An 18,506-nucleotide genomic window follows, 5' to 3' on the forward strand; every position below is an offset into this window, starting at 1 on the left:
CCCCTCTCCCTGGCCGCCGACCCTAGGAAAGGAAAGGGGGGAGGGCTAGCCTCTCCTGCCTCCCCCTCCACATGGGAGAAAGGAAGGGGGGGCGCCACCCTCCCCTGCCTTTCGCCGCTCGCCTAGAAAGGCAAGGGGGCGCGTGGCAAGGGACAAGACCCCAAGTAGGATTCGGCCCCACTTGGGGGCGCCTCCTTGGCTGCTCCTCCCTCCCCTCACCTATATATATGTGTGTGTGTGTGTGTGTGTGGGAGGGGGCGCCACACAAAGCGACGACAACCTCTTAGCCTCGTGCGGTGCCCTCCTTCACAGTTTTGTCCCTCGGTCATATTTTCGTAGTGCTTAGGCGAAGCTCCGCGGAGATAGCTTCACCATCATCGTCACCACACCGTCGTGTTGCCGGAACTCATCCACTACTTCGCCATCTTGCTGGATCAAGAAGGCAAGGACGTCACTGAGCTGAACGTGTGTTGAACGCGGAGGTGTCGTACGTTCGGTACTCGATGGTTGGATTGCGAAGAAGTTCGACTACATCAACCGCGTTACTAAACGCTTCCACTTACGGTCTACGAGGGTACATAGACACACTCTCCCCTCTCGTTGCTATGCATCTCCTTGATAGATCTTGCGTGTGCGTAGAATTTTTTTGTTTTCCATGCAATGTTTCCCAAGAGTTCAAGTGCACCTCCATGCAGGCCTTGTCAGTCCTAACCCCATTAGAGATGAGCTCGCACATTTTGTTCAGCACGAACGTGGACATGAACGGCTGCCACTTCATGTTGTTCCTCCTACCATCCTTCTTGGCCTTCAGTGCAGCGGCGACTGAATTGGCAGTTGGCGCAGTTGGCTCTAAGAGCACAACTGACACAAAGCAAGAAGCACTAGGTGAAACCTCGAACACCTCTGAATCAACAGGTATGTTCTGATCGAGGAGGGGCTGCGAGTCCTCGACATAGGAGGCAGCAAACTGGCTGTCCGACAGGACAAGGGCCTGACTAAGATCTTGCGTCTGCGTCGTCATGTCCTACAATCGTATCACGCATACATAGTAAGCATAACACACATAGTACCACAACATAGCAACCGGGCGATTTATGAAAGTAGGAGCATACATGCCAACTAGATATGAATCCATCAGCAATAGCTACGACAACATCAGAACTAGCCATGAATCTATTGTGTTCATCAGAAATAGCTACTCTAGCATGCTACAAATCTTACACAACTAGCTATGAATCCATAGTGTTCATCATTATCATACTACTCAATCTACACAGATCGAGCACAAATAGATACCACTATATCAAAATCTAGCATCTGCTCAAAGATCAATGCACGAATCAACCCTACCACATGCTTGCACATTTAACCCTATGACCACATCCTCTCAGATCTAGCTTGAACGAACACAGAGAAAGAGGTCATTGAACTCACAGAGGCCATGGCTGCAGCTCGGGCAGGGGGGGGGGGGGGGGGGCGGCATGCAGGAAGGGTCGGAAAAGTTGAGGACAGGAGTCGCCGCCGCTCGACCGCCGGCCGGTGAAGGAGCGCTCCGCTTACCTGGTTGTCGGCGCTGGTGCGTGTCGGCGGGAAAGATCGAAAGGGGGCAGAAGGGTGTCGGGGCTTTCGACGGTGAGAGGATGGGGGCTAAATAGGGCGACCGAATCGACGAGAGGCGAGCCGAAATCCTTTCGCCGATTTTTTGAAGACGTGTGTGAGCTAGCTCGTGCCATCTCCCTGCTCGCACGAGCTGCGCACCGCGTTCCCCTCCTCTTCCTCACACGAGCCTGGCTTTGGAGAAACTACCGATGTGGGCGTAGGTCACGGGCCTGGCTGTGAGTGCTTTAAAGTTTATGCCGTGCAGGATACATGCCAACTAAACAAACCAATTTAATCCGGTGCGGACCTGGTTGGCCCAAATGCGGGCAACCAAATGCGTCCTTAGCTTCCGTTTGAGTGGGTCCATTGGAGCTGCCCTTAGACTAGCCACAATGGGAAGTAACTTAGACTTCATTTATTAGGTTATAGACTTATCTTACTTTAATATGTGTGACGTTACTCATACTACTACTCCCTCAGTCCCATAATATAGGACGTTTTTTGACACTAGTGTAGTGTCAAAATACGTCTTACATTAGACTACCCACAATGGGAGTAACATAAATAGTAACATCACACATATCTAGATAAAATGGATGATGTGGCAAGCAATAAATGAAGAATGAGAGGCATGTGGTAACATAGCTAATTACTACTAGTATGAGTAACATCACACATATCAAGGCAAGATGAGTCTATGGTCTAATAAATGAAGTGTTGCATGTTACCACACATATGTTACTCCCCACTATAGAGGTAGTAACATAGAGTAGTAACATGAGCATGTTAGAGCATCTCCAATAGCTTGTGTATATTTGGATGTCTATATATTCTTATAGACAATGGTCTAAAAAGATTCCCTCATATAGACATCCAGTTTTGCAACACAACGTCTATATACAGAACATCTATATTCTCTCTCTAATATTTTAGTATTATTTTGTAACTACCAATTCCATTTTAACAGTAATTCAACAATTTACTTATTACAATGTTAACGGCTACTTTTCAAACGGCTATATTTTCAACAGACACTTTTCAAACGGCTCTATTTCCAACGGCTCTATTCCAACAGCTCTATTCCAACGACTATATTCCAGGCCTATATATACCACCCCTTCTCACCTCTCTCAAATCATTCCATCTTGTGCTTGTCTCATCTCTCTTCCGAGTCCGTGTGTCTCCTCTCCTAAAACACAATGAGTGAAACCGTGTTTGTTTTGGATATGCTCATGAATTCGTCGTCGTCGTCTTCATCGGACGACGATGAACTAATTCTTGCAGCATCTGCGGAGCGCGATGAGGAAGAGGAGGCAAATGCTCGACGTCATGGTGGTTCCACGCTGGGACGGCAGTATTTGTATCGCGGAAGAGATGCGGGATTTGTTCTACTGTGGGACGACTACTTCAGAGAAAATCCCACCTTTCCCGAAAGTTATTTTCATCGAAGGTTAGTATTACTACAATATTCTGTATCTGCCTATTTTTCATCTCCCTATCTCATATGTGTTTATTCGCACAGGTATAGAATGTCTCGTAATTTATTTAATCGCATAGCTGAAGCAGTACTTGAGCATGATAGTTATTTTAAGCAAAAAAGAAATTATGCTGGAGCTCTTGGATTGCATCCTCTGCAAAAGATGACTGCTAACGTATGGATATGCCGCTGATGCCGCGGATGAGTATTGTCGGTCTGGAGAATCTACTAATCTAGCATCTTGCAAAAAGTTTGTGATAGCTATTTGTGAAGTCTTTGGGGACCAGTATCTGAGATCTCCAAATGGAGAAGATACTGCTAGATTACTTGACATAGGGGAGCAAAGAGGTTTTCCTGGTATGTTAGGGTGTATAGATTGCATGCATTGGACTTGGAAAAATTATCCTAAAAAATGGCATGGCATGTTTAAAGGTCATGTGAATAAGCCCACAATGATTCTGGAGGCAGTTGCATCGAAGGATCTTTGGATTTGGCATGCATTCTTTGGTTTACCAGGGTCTCTCAATGACATAAATGTTCTTCAACGTTCACCTCTGTTTGCAAAGCTATCCGAAGGTCAAGCTCCAGAAGTGAATTATACCATCAATGGTCATCCGTACACAATGGGGTATTACCTTGCAGATGGTATATGGGCAACATTTGTGAAGACCATACCATCTCCAGAAGGCAGAAAAAAGAAACATTTCGCTAAAAGACAAGAGGGAGCCAGAAAGGATGTGGAGAGAGCCTTTGGATTTCTGCAATCCCGCTTTGCTATTGTTCGAGGACCTGCCAAAGGTTGGAAACGCAAAGAAATTGGTGATCTAATGAAAGCTTGCATCATAATGCACAATATGATAGTTGACGACGAGTGAGATAGCGGTCCACGAGACTACAACTACGACTATGGGAGTAAAGGTGGTCCCATCTCGTTCTCATGCGGAACAACTGAGTGTGTTTATTCAAATGAATCAACGGATCACAAACAGAGCATTTCACTCTCTGCTTCAAGATGATCTAGTTGAGCACATCTGGCAGAAGTTTGGAGATGAATGATTATGTACGCAGTTGTAATAATGTAGTTGAATCTTATCATGTACTATTTCAGTTATGGCATAATGCAATGTTTCCAATATACTGCAATGCTTTCACAACTAGTTTAGACAATAAGAAGTTCACACGGCAAATAGTTGACATGACAAACCTGATGTGTTCTATCGGCGAGCGGCAATCTCATTCTGCTTGTTGATGTAGAATCGTTGTTGTGCCCCACTCATAGTAGTAGTGTCCATGGACATGATCTTCTCTTCTAACTCAAATTGTTTCTGTGCCATCTCCCTCTCCTTGATTGTCATTTGCCTCTCCCTCTCTTGGTTTGCCATCTGTCTCTCCCTCTCCTGGTTTGCCATCTGCCTCTCCTGCAATGCAATTTGCTTCTCCTGCAATTCAAATGCTCGCTCATAACGAGCATTCTTCGCGGCCTCTTTCGCCTCGGCCTTCTCTAGCTTTTGTGCCCACACAGTTTCTAATGATAACTTGGGAGCAAGAGCATCGGAAGCAGAAGCTTTAACTTTCCGTAAACGTTCTTTATCTCGCTTATTACCATCAGGCCTTATCTCTGTATCAAGAGCATAAGTGGATCCGAAGTCTTCATCATTAGAAGTTGTACCTGGACTTGCATCCGAGGTCTTCTTTTGCTTTTTCGGAGGCCCCTTCGAAACCACACGATTCTCCCACTTCGGATGCTTTTGCAACTCTAACCAGCAATGCATTAATGCAAATGGCCTGTTTTTTGGATCTTTGGACTTGTATAAAACAAGTGCCTGGGCTTGCTGCACAAATAAAAAGGCTATTAAACTCTCACAAAACATCTGAAAGTTTAGAACCAAACTAAAAAGATGGATGCGTACCTGCTGAGCGATAGTCACCCCACTTTGGTTTCTATTAAGAATTTGCTGATAGTATCTGTCGGGGATATACCCCACGGTGTAACCCGCCGGATGTATGACCCGGCTGGAGCATGGCGACTAATTGGTAACCCGCCCGGAGCTTGGTGATTCATTAGTAACCCGGCGGGCGGGTCCGATGGACAATAAGGCCCAAAGCCCAGAAGATCGGTTCACGTTATGATGGGCCAGTTTAAGAGGGAAGGCATAAGGAATATTCTCCTACAAAGGAAGCAAGACTAGGACTCCACTTGTAATAGAGCAATCCTAGTCCTACTAGGACTCCGCATGTAACCCGCCCATCTAACTTATATAAGGAGGGGCAGGGCACCCCAAAGAGGGACATGCAACAAGAAACAATCTCTAGGGCTAGACACAAAGAGCCGGCTTACCGGCGACTCTCTCATGAGCATAATGAGACCTAGCCACAAACATCATGTAGGGCTATTACCGGATGATGTTTCCCGGGGCCCGAAGCTGTCTAAATCCTTGTCTTGTGTTGCGTCTCTTGATTCCACCCAACCCCTCTCAAGCTACCACATAGATGTGTTGGCCTCGCGACTAAGTCCTGACACTAAGGACATCTACCGTGACAATTCCACGACAGTTGGCGCCCATCGTGGGGCTCGCGCACGGTGGTGTTGAGTTCTTGGAGGGATTTTTTTCAGGGATCAAGAAGTTCGTAATTTTCCCGTGAAGAAGAGCCGGTCAGAATTTACATCAACTCCAAGTTCGTCGATCAAGACTAAAAAGGCAGCAGTTGTTGACTGAGTTACGACTGCTTGTGAAGTATCGGGCAACACAACAAGCCTCGTTGGAATTTCCATAATGAGCTGGCCGCACGGCCCTCGCAGTCGGGAAAGTTTTGGGATAAAAAAAAACTAGGGTTCCGTGCGTGTCGCCACGCTTGGCCTGTTGATCCGCCCGTAGTGGGGTCGATTTCTGTCGGAACAGCCGGAGCAATTTGATGAGATCAAGACCGTTTCAAAGTATTCCATTGTTTAACTGTCGTCTTTTACCGCGAGAGCCGGTGCACGTGAGGAGCGTTTATTAATCGCTGGTTCCTTTGGAGAAGATATTTTTTGGCCAAAGCTAGCGTACTGCGTCAGTCTACCGAGACTGTCGGCGATTTCTGCTGTAGAGACAGCGTTTGGATCTGATTGCTACTATTACGTTCACAAGCGGTGGTCCAATCCGTCAAGCTGTTGTTGCATACTACTACTCCTTGGCTGCAAGTCCTGAGAGAATTAATTTACGCTCCTGCCGTCCGGTGGCTACTTTTGGTGTGAAGGACAAGTCAGCTTTGAAGTTACTCCACTAGCACGGGACGAAAAGCTAGTAGGATTGAATAATGGATCAGATTTATTCTCTCATCCGAGTGCTTGGTTCACCTAGCGACTGTACCAAACAAAACTTGTTACTGAGTGGGAGATAACCCCACGGATTGAAGAGATTATTCAAAGAAATATGAAAGAGGATGACAAGTGGGACTCGGTGCAGACCTCGTGCCGTCTCACCTTCACCATGCTTAGAAATCAACGACCACAACCCGGATTCGCCGACACCGAGCTGCAGCAGGTTTGACCAGAGTCGCCAACATCACCTCACCCTACGGGCATCGGATCGGCCTTGTTTTCAGCCCAAAGCCGCCGGGCCTCTTCCTGAACGCCTTCTCCGTCTCGGCCTCAAGCCCTCAAAGCTGTTGAGTTGCCAATCCTCCGTTTCTCCGGCCTCGCTCCGGTCTGTGCTGCGACCCTTGCTTCCGCGCTAAACCGCCTGGTCTCGTGCTCGAGCCGCAGGGCTCTATCTCCACTGCCTTGAGCCGCCTGCGCCGGCTGACCGCCGCTTCCGCGCTCAAGATGCTCACCGGCTCGCCGGTCACGTCAACCTCCGCACGAGTCGTCAGTCGTCACCCATGGATTCTGCTTCTCACCAGCCTTGCACTGTCACCGGAGGGCCTCCCCGCGTTGAGCCGGCCACACTGCCGAGCCGCCGTCCGTCTGCCTAATTTGTCGCCACGAGTCGGGAGTCACCTTCTGTCCGAGTTACCGTCAAGCCTCGCCTTCTGTCCGAGTCACCTCTGCGTACAGCTGCTCCGGCCGTTTCTAAACTGCCGGCCACGCGACCGATGCTAGTGGCCCCACCGTTGATGGGTCTGTGCTTTGGCCGAGCCGCGGTTACATTTTCTACCGTCGTCACTTGCGCCTCAAGTCGCCGTCGCCCGGGTCTCATCGCGCTGCCGCCGCTTCTCCGTGGCCTTGCCTTCTTCCAACCGCCATCGCGCTTTGTCTATTCGAATCAACCTGCGCTGGCTGCTCTGTAGTTCGCCGGCCGGCTGCTGGTTTCTTTGCCTCCACACGCCACTGAGGCGCCTGCATCGACCCGCTGTCCGCGCGCTCGGGCTGAGTCGCCCTCCGGTTAGCTCCGGTGTGCCCCGTACAGCCGCCCCGGCCGTCTCTTCCGCCGTGACTCGCCTCCGCTTTGCCAAGGCACCCCCTGCTGGTGTGATCTTGTCTTGCTAGCACAAAGCAAAATAGAATTGGGGGTTCAGCCGGAGGATAATGGAGCAGTACACGCATGCATATATGTGTTGGTTCGAGGACTAGTCTACCGACAATAATGGAGTACAAGTTCCAGGGGGCAAGCACTGCTATTAAAGTTTACACCGGATCGATGGCAGTCAAGGTGCTGGGTTAAATCCCAAGACCAGAAGCAAGCATTATGCATTATCTACTTCTGTGCTCATCTGACAAATCACGAGGTGCTATCTTTTTTATATATTTTATCAGCACATATTAAATTGTTTGAGAACAATTACACTGGTCTGTGGTATTTTTTCGCAGGACCATTATTTATTACAAAGGTGTCACAAACGAGCGTGCGCCAATATTATTTTTGCGCTAGCACGTTCTTGCCGTGTTCTGGACGGATACGTGCGCAAGTCGCCGCCCCCGCTACATTAACACACGCAGCGGACTCGTCGTCTGCGCCCGCGGCCGATTCGTCCGCATCCTTGCCGTTTCCAACGCCGCGGCCGACTCTTTCGTCCGTGCCGGTTTACAACGCCGGTGCCGACTCTCCCCGTTCGCGCCGGCTTACAATGTCGCGGCCGGCTCATCTGTCTGTTTCCGCGGCTGAAACGACCGTGATTGATTTCAGCTCCATCGTGGTGATCATCAACTCCGCGGTGAATAATTTTCTGGCTTAACATATGAGGTGAAATCCATTCAGTATATTTTTATATCACATATTGCTTTCTTTAAAGAGCAATTATTCTGGCTTGCAAATTTCTCCAATGCAGGACAAGTTGTCTACTGCAAAAAAGGGACTATTATATCATTGAGCTGTTGAATGACTCACACCGGTTTATATCACGGTCAGATATGGAGAATCTTAAGACAACTCCTCGAGTCGTCTTAAGACTCGGGGGCTACAATGACATGACTCAGCAAATCTTGCCAGTTTCAGCAAATTTAAGAACCCCAGGACGATGGAGGGAAAGATAACCCGGTCCCGGAGGCTACTGCTATATTGATGAAAATTTAAAGGCCGTCAGAAAATTTCCGGCTCAAAATAAAGATCCCGGTTTAAAATCCGGCTCAAGGTAACTCTGTCTCTCACAAAGATTTAAAGCTCTCAATATCCGGTTTGAAATTCCGGTTCAAAAAGAATTCATCTCTCGCAAGTTCGAGTTCTCAGAAAAAGTAAAGGTTGCCAAGGAGAATTTTCTGCCATAATGCGCGGTTCAAACATGGGTTATCCTGCCTTATTGGCTTATCAAATTTATGGTCACTTGGAGGCTTCCTGTTCAAAGGTCGTATTCAAACCAAAGAGAACATAGCTGTCGGTACCCTCTTGATCGGCACACTGCCGAGCTCACTAGGGGGCTTCTTGATCGTATTCGAATCATAGCTCAACCCCTTTTGGGAACCGACGTGGATCAATCAGAGTCGTTAAACAACTCTCAAGGTCATTTGGGGGCTTCCTGTTCAAACATAGGTCGTATTCGAACCAAAAAGAACATAGCTGTCGGTACCCTCTTGATCGGCAACGCCAAAGCCACTGGAGGCTATATGATCGTATTCGAATCTTAGCTTAACCCCTTTGGAACGGTTTTCTGATCGTATTCGAATCAGAAGCCTCAAAATTTTTGAAGTCTCTTTTTGCAAACAATTTTTGGATTTTATTTGAAGCTCTTTTGATCATATCTAAAGTGTATATGAGTGGTTGCTATTTAACCCGGTTTGACTTTGGATGATAAGTCGTCATCATATGACAGTCATAAACATTTGGAAGTCTTGATTTCTAAAGATTGGGTTATCACCCTTACTGCACAGGTCACATAAACTGGAAGTGAAAATTCAATATCACAGGTATAATATTATTATTATAGTTATGTTTCAAAGTTATGATTCATAACAGGCTTATCTGTGACTCCTTGTTACACATCAATGGTTATATGTGAGATATTATGACCCGCCCTACGGTAAACCGCCAAGGGATCTTGTGATCTAATTATGTGCAGGATAAGACTACATTTGGGTGGTTACCCGCCCTGGTTTTTGACGTTAAGTCGCAGGGATATGTTGTTTAAACTCTGCAGGATTTACAGAGCTATGACTTACATAAATGATTAAATTCAAGCCCATCATCATAGATTGAAATTGGTGTCTCAAAAGGGTTATCAATTCTTGATTTTCTCAAAGGCTATAAGCCGCCGGGTTATAGAAATTCCGGATTTAAACTCCGGATTTATATACTTATCAACATATGAGGTATTCAAAGTCGCTTTGGCGCAATGGCTATTGTTTTATCAATGGATATGATTTACTCTACAATGGAAGGAATAGTCCCGAGTCACTGCAGGCTTACGACCCGACACTTGGGGGGCTACATTATTTAAATTGAGATTACATCAAATATGCAAGTCCCATGTCACTGCCAGCATGCACCATGGCACTTGGGGGCTAATGCAAAGTCATTTTTTGCTCAACTTATTGAAGACCCGACTCATCACATTCTAAATGAGCCGGCCCTTGGGGACTACCAATTGCTCCTGTCAAAAGTTCAAGGTACACAAGCCTTAATCCATTATATTGAAGGGTTCATTGATCAGTTGGTAGAGGACAAGACTCTTAAACTTGTGGACGTGGGTTCAAGGCCCATGGTGGGGTTACATCATATGATGTTATTTTCAATGAAGTATATATAAAGTCCCAGCTCAGTATTATCTTACTAAGCCGGCCCTTGGAGGCTACACGTTGATGCTTGAATCTACATGTGTTGGAAATATGCCCTAGAGGCAATAATAAATAGGTTATTATTATATTTCCTTGTTCATGATAATCGTTTATTATCCATGCTAGAATTGTATTGATAGGAAACTCAGATACATGTGTGGATACATAGACAACACCATGTCCCTAGTAAGCCTCTAGTTGACTAGCTCGTTGATCAATAGATGGTTACGGTTTCCTGACCATGGACATTGGATGTCGTTGATAACGGGATCACATCATTAGGAGAATGATGTGATGGACAAGACCCAATCCTAAGCCTAGCACAAGATCGTGTAGTTCGTTTGCTCAGAGCTTTTCTAATGTCAAGTATCACTTCCTTAGACCATGAGATTGTGCAACTCCCGGATACCGTAGGAATGCTTTGGGTGTGCCAAACGTCACAACGTAACTGGGTGGCTATAAAGGTGCACTACGGGTATCTCCGAAAGTGTCTGTTGGGTTGGCACGAATCGAGACTGGGATTTGTCACTCCGTGTAAACGGAGAGGTATCTCTGGGCCCACTCGGTAGGACATCATCATAATGTGCACAGTGTGACCAAGGAGTTGATCACGGGATGATGTGAGTTACGGAACGAGTAAAGAGACTTGCCGGTAACGAGATTGAACAAGGTATAGGGATACCGACGATCGAATCTCGGGCAAGTAACATACCGATGGACAAAGGGAATTGCATACGGGATTGATTGAATCCCCGACATCGTGGTTCATCCGATGAGATCATCGTGGAACATGTGGGAGCCAACATGGGTATCCAGATCCCGCTGTTGGTTATTGACCGGAGAACGTCTCGGTCATGTCTGCATGGTTCCCGAACCCGTAGGGTCTACACGCTTAAGGTTCGATGACGCTAGGGTTATAGGGAAAGTATGTACGTGGTTACCGAATGTTGTTCGGAGTCCCGGATGAGATCCCGGACGTCACGAGGAGTTCCGGAATGGTCCGGAGGTAAAGATTTATATATGGAAAGTTGTTGTTCGGGTTCCGGGAAAGTTCGGGTTTTTTTCGGTATTGTACCGGGAAGCTTCCAGAAGGTTCCGGAGGATTCCGGAGGGGTCCGGATGTCCGGAAAATGTTCCACCACGTCCAATACAGCAGCATGGGCTGTAAGGGGGCGCCCTAGCCTTAATGGGCCAAGGGCACCAGCCCCCCCAAGGCCCATGCGCATGGGAGAGGGGAAACCCTAAGGGGGAGGGCCTCCACTTGACTTGGGAGGCACTCCTCCCCCCTTTGGCCGCCCCCCAAGCCCCATCTAGGGCTGGCCGCACCCCTTGAGGGGGGAAACCCTAGATGGGGGCGCAGCCCTCCCCCTCCCCTATATATATTGAGGTTTTGGGGCTGCCATAGACACGAGAACGTCTCCTTTTGGCGCAGCCCTTCCCCTCTCCCTCCTCCTCCTCTCCCGCGGTGCTTGGTGAAGCCCTGCGGGATTGCCACGCTCCTCCACCACCACCACGCCGTCGTGCTGCTGCTGGATGGAGTCTTCCCCAACCTCTCCCTCTCTCCTTGCTGGATCAAGGCGTGGGAGACGTCACCGGGCTGCACGTGTGTTGAACGCGGAGGCACCGTTCTTTCGGTGCTTAGATCGGAATCAACCGCGATCTGAATCGCTACGAGTACGACTCCCTCATCTGCGTTCTTGCAACGCTTCCGCATCGCGATCTACAAGGGTATGTAGATTCACTCCCCTTCCCCTCGTTGCTAGATTACTCCATAGATTGATCTTGGTGATGCGTAGAAAATTTTGAATTTCTGCTACGTTCCCCAACAGTGGCATCATGAGCTAGGTCTATGCGTAGTTTCTATGCACGAGTAGAACACAAAGTAGTTGTGGGCGTCGATGTTGTCAATTCTTCTTGCCGCTACTAGTCTTATCTTGTTTCGGCGGCATTGTGGGATGAAGCGGCCCGGACCGACCTTACACGTACGCTTACGTGAGACAGGTTCCACCGACTGACATGCACTAGTTGCATAAGGTGGCTAGCGGGTGTCTGTCTCTCCCACTTTAGTCGGAACGGATTCGATGAAAAGGGTCCTTATGAAGGGTAAATAGAAATTGGCATATCACGTTGTGGTCTTACGTAGGTAAGAAACGTTCTTGCTAGAAACCTATACAAACCACGTAAAAACTTGCAACAACAATTAGAGGACGTCTAACTTGTTTTTGCAGCAAGTGCTATGTGATGTGATATGGCCAGAAGATATGATGAATGATATATGTGATGTATGAGATTGATCATATTCTTGTAATAGGGATCACGACTTGCATGTCGATGAGTATGACAACCGGCAGGAGCCATAGGAGTTGTCTTTATTTTTTGTATGACCTGCGTGTCATTGAATAACGCCATGTAAATTACTTTACTTTATTGCTAAGCACGTTAGCCATAGAAGTAGAAGTAATCGTTGGCGTGACGACTTCATGAAGACACAATGATGGAGATCATGATGATGGAGATCATGGTGTCATGCCGGTGACAAAGATGATCATGGTGCCCCGAAGATGGAGATCAAAGGAGCATGATGATATTGGCCATATCATGTCACTATTTGATTGCATGTGATGTTTATCATGTTTTTGCATCTTATTTGCTTAGAACGACGGTAGCAAGTAGGATGATCCCTTATAATAATTTCAAGGAAGTGTTCACCCTAACTGTGCACCGTTGCGAAGGTTCGTCGTTTCGAAGCACCACGTGATGATCGGGTGTGATAGATTCTTACGTTCGAATACAACGGGTGTTGACGAGCCTAGCATGTACAGACATGGCCTCGGCACACACGCAATACACTTAGGTTGACTTGACGAGCCTAGCATGTACAGACATGGCCTCGGAACACGGAGGACCGAAAGGTCGAGCATGAGTCGTATAGAAGATACGATCAACATGGAGATGTTCACCGATCTTGACTAGTCCGTCTCACGTGATGATCGGACACGGCCTAGTTGAACTCGGATCATGTTTCACTTAGATGACTAGAGGGATGTCTATCTGAGTGGGAGTTCATAATCAGATGAACTTCATTATCATGAACATAGTCAAATAGGTATTTGCAAATTATGTCATAGCTTGCGCTTTAGTTCTACTGGTTAAGATATGTTCCTAGAGAAAAATTTAGTTGAAAGTTGGTAGTAGCAATTATGCGGACTGGGTCCGTAAACTGAGGATTGTCCTCATTACTGCACAGAAGGCTTATGTCCTTAATGCACCGCTCGGTGTGCTGAACCTCAGCGTCGTCTGTAGATGTTACGAAACATCTGGCATACACGTTTTTGATGACTACGTGATAGTTCAATGCGTAATGCTAACGGTTTAGAATTGTGGCACAAGAGACGTTTTTGAAACATCGCAGAACACCTGAGATGTTCCGAAGACTGAAATTGAGATTTCAGACTAGTGCCCACGTCAAGAGGTATGAGACCTCTGACAAGTTTCTTAAGCCTGCAAACTAAGGGAGAAAAGCTCAATCGTTGAGCATGTGCTCAGATTGTCTGAGTGCCACAATCGCTTGAATCGAGTGGGAGTTAATCTCCCATATGAGATAGTGATAGTTCTCCATAGTCACTGCCACCAAGCTAGTAGAGCTTCGTGATGAACTATAACATATCAGGGATAGTTATGATGATCCTTGAGCTATTCGCGATGTTTGACACCGCGAGAGTAGAAATCAAGAAGGAGCATCAATTGTTGATGGTTAGTAAAACCACTAGTTTAAGAAGGGCAAGGGCAAAAGGGATACTTCATGAAACAGCAAGTCGTTTGCTGCTCTAGTGAAGAATCCCAAGGTTGAACCCAAACCCGAGACTAAGTGCTTCTGTAATGAGGGGAACGGTCACTGAAGCAGTACTACCCTAGATACTTGGTAGATGAGAAGGCAGGCAAGGTCGACAGAAGTATATTGGATATACGTTATATGAATGTGTACTTTACTAGTACTCCTAGCAGCACCAGGGTATTAGATACCGGTTCGGTTGCTAAGTGTTAGTAACTCGAAATAAAAGCTGCGGAATAAATGGAGACTAGCTGAAGGTGAGATGACGATGTGTGTTGGAAGTGTCTCCAAGGTTGATGTGATCAAGCATCGCATACTCCCTCTACCATTGAGATTTGGTGTTTGCGTTGAGCATAATTGGATTATGTTTATCGCAATACGGTTATTCATTCAAGGAGAATAATGGTTACTCCGTTTATTTGAATAATACCTTCAATGGTCTTGCACCTAAAATGAATCTCGATCGTAGTGATACACATGTTCGTGCCAAAAAGGTATAAAATAGTAATGATAGTACCACATACTTGTGGCACTGCAACTTGAGTCATATTGGTATAAAACGCATGAAGAAGCTCCATGTAGATGGATCTTTGGACTCGCTCGTTTTTGAAAAGATTGAGACATGCGAACCATGTCTATTGGTATATATGCATGAAGAAACTCCATGCAGATGGATCGTTTAGACTCACTTGATTATGAATCACTTGAGACATGCAAATCATACCACATGGGCAAGATGACTGAAAGTCCTCGTTTTCAGTAAGATGGAACAAGAGAGCAACTTATTGGAAGTAATACATTTTGATGTACGCAGTCCAATGAGTGCTGAGGCATGCAGTGGATATCGTTATGTTCTTACTTCACAGATAATTTGAGTAGATGCTGAGTGTATTTACTTGATGAAACACTAGTCTGAATTATTGAAAGGTTCAAGTAATTTCAGAGTGAAGTTGAAGATCGTCGTAACAAGAGGATAAAATGTCTGTGATGTGATCATAGAGATGAGTATCTGAGATACGAGTTTGGCACACAATTGAGACATTGTGGAAAGTGTTTCACAATTAATACCGCCTGGAACACCATAGTGTGATGGTGTGTCCGAACATCATAACTGCACCCTATTGGATATGGTGCATGCCATGATGTTCCTTATCAAATTACCACTATCGTTTATGGGTTAGGCATTAGAGACAACCGCATTCACTTTAAAAGGGGGCACCACGCAATTCCGTTGAGACGACACCGTTTAGAGAAACCTAAGTTGTCGTTTCTTAAAAGTTTGGGGCTGCGCAGCTTATGTGAAAAGTTTCAAGCTAATAAGCTCGAACCCAAAGCGGATAAATACATCTTCATAGAAAACCCAAAACAGTTGGGTGTACCTCCTATTTCAGATCTGGAAGCAAAGGTAATTGCTTCTAGAAATGAGTCCTTTCTTGAGGAAAAGTTTCTCTCGAAAGAATTGAGTGGGAGGATGGTGGAGACTTGATAAGGTTATTGAACCGTCGCTTCAACTAGTGTGTAGCAGGGCACAGGAAGTTGTTCCTGTGGCACCTACACCAATTGAAGTGGAAGCTTATGATAGTGATCATGAAACTTCGGATCAAGTCACTACCAAACCTCGTAGAACGACGAGGATGCGTAATACTTCAGAGTAGTACGTGATCCTGTCTTGGAAGTCATGTTGTTGGACAACGATGAACCTATGAGCTATGGAGAAGCGATGGTGGGCCCATATTCCGACAAATGGTTAGAAGCCATGAAATCCGAGATAAATGGAACTTTGAGAAGAAGACGGACGTGGAGGGTAATGTTACCGTCTATGAAGCTCGACTTGTGGCAAAGAGTATTTCACAAGTTCAAGGAGTTGACTACTATGAGATTTTCTCATCCGTAGCGATGCTTAAGTCTGTCGGAATCATGTTAGCATTAGCTACATTTATGAAATCTGGCAGATGGATGTCAAAACAAGTTTCCTTACCAGTTTTCGTAAGGAAAGGTTGTATGTGATACAATCAGAAAGGTTTTGTCGATCCTAAGGATGCTAAAAGGTATGCCAGCTCCAGCGATCCTTCCATGGATTAGAGCAAGCATCTCGGAGTCAGAATATACGCTTTGATGGGGTGATCAAAGTTTTTGGGTTTATACAAAGTTTGTTAGAAACTTGTATTTACAATAAAGTGAGTGGGAGCGCTACAACATTTCTGATAAGTATATGTGAATGACATATTGTTGATCCGAAATGATTTCTGGAAAGCATAATGGGTTGTTTGAAAGGAGTTTTTTCAAAGGAAGACCTGGATAAAGCTACTTACATATTGGGCATCAAGATCCATAGAGATAGATCAAGACGCCTGATGATACTTTCAAAAGACAGCACACCTTGACATGATTTTGAAAGAGTAGGCTCTATAGTATGCTATGCTGTGTACCGCACATGTAGTGTGCCTTGCCATGAGTTGGTCAAGAGGGTACAATGGTGATCCGGGAATGGATCACATGACAGCGGTCGAACTTATCCTTAGTATCTAGTGGACTAAGGAATTTTCTCGATTATGGAAGTGAAAAGGAGTTCGTCGTAAAGGGTTACGTCGATGCGAACTTTGACACTAATCCGGATGACTCTGAGTAGTAAACCGGATTCGTCTAGTAGAGCAATTATTTGAAATGGCTCCAAATAGCGCGTGGTAGCATCCACAAGATGACATAGATATTCGTAAAGCACACACGAATCTGAAAGGTTCAGACCCGTTGACTAATAACCTCTCTCACAAGCATAACATGATCAAACCAGAACTCATTGAGTATTAATCACATAGAGATGTGAGCTAGATTGTTGACTCTAGTAAACTCTTGGGTGTTGGTCACATGGTGATGTGACCTGTCAGTGTTAATCACATGGTGATGTGAACTAGATTATTGACTCTAGTGCAAGTGGGAGACTGTTGGAAATATGCCCTAGAGGCAATAATAAATAGGTTATTATTATATTTCCTTGTTCATGATAATCGTTTATTATCCATGCTAGAATTGTATTGATAGGAAACTCAGATACATGTGTGGATACATAGACAACACCATGTCCCTAGTAAGCCTCTAGTTGACTAGCTCGTTGATCAATAGATGGTTACGGTTTCCTGACCATGGACATTGGATGTCGTTGATAACGGGATCACATCATTAGGAGAATGATGTGATGGACAAGACCCAATCCTAAGCCTAGCACAAGATCGTGTAGTTCGTTTGCTCAGAGCTTTTCTAATGTCAAGTATCACTTCCTTAGACCATGAGATTGTGCAACTCCCGGATACCGTAGGAATGCTTTGGGTGTGCCAAACGTCACAACGTAACTGGGTGGCTATAAAGGTGCACTACGGGTATCTCCGAAAGTGTCTGTTGGGTTGGCACGAATCGAGACTGGGATTTGTCACTCCGTGTAAACGGAGAGGTATCTCTGGGCCCACTCGGTAGGACATCATCATAATGTGCACAGTGTGACCAAGGAGTTGATCACGGGATGATGTGAGTTACGGAACGAGTAAAGAGACTTGCCGGTAACGAGATTGAACAAGGTATAGGGATACCGACGATCGAATCTCGGGCAAGTAACATACCGATGGACAAAGGGAATTGCATACGGGATTGATTGAATCCCCGACATCGTGGTTCATCCGATGAGATCATCGTGGAACATGTGGGAGCCAACATGGGTATCCAGATCCCGCTGTTGGTTATTGACCGGAGAACGTCTCGGTCATGTCTGCATGGTTCCCGAACCCGTAGGGTCTACACGCTTAAGGTTCGATGACGCTAGGGTTATAGGGAAAGTATGTACGTGGTTACCGAATGTTGTTCGGAGTCCCGGATGAGATCCCGGACGTCACGAGGAGTTCCGGAATGGTCCGGAGGTAAAGATTTATATATGGAAAGTTGTTGTTCGGGTTCCGGGAAAGTTCGGGTTTTTTTCGGTATTGTACCGGGAAGCTTCCAGAAGGTTCCGGAGGATTCCGGAGGGGTCCGGATGTCCGGAAAATGTTCCACCACGTCCAATACAGCAGCATGGGCTGTAAGGGGGCGCCCTAGCCTTAATGGGCCAAGGGCACCAGCCCCCCCAAGGCCCATGCGCATGGGAGAGGGGAAACCCTAAGGGGGAGGGCCTCCACTTGACTTGGGAGGCACTCCTCCCCCCTTTGGCCGCCCCCCAAGCCCCATCTAGGGCTGGCCGCACCCCTTGAGGGGGGAAACCCTAGATGGGGGCGCAGCCCTCCCCCTCCCCTATATATATTGAGGTTTTGGGGCTGCCATAGACACGAGAACGTCTCCTTTTGGCGCAGCCCTTCCCCTCTCCCTCCTCCTCCTCTCCCGCGGTGCTTGGTGAAGCCCTGCGGGATTGCCACGCTCCTCCACCACCACCA

Source organism: Aegilops tauschii, chromosome 5, assembly GCF_002575655.3.
Source record: "Aegilops tauschii subsp. strangulata cultivar AL8/78 chromosome 5, Aet v6.0, whole genome shotgun sequence".
NCBI classification, from domain to species: Eukaryota; Viridiplantae; Streptophyta; class Magnoliopsida; order Poales; family Poaceae; genus Aegilops; species Aegilops tauschii.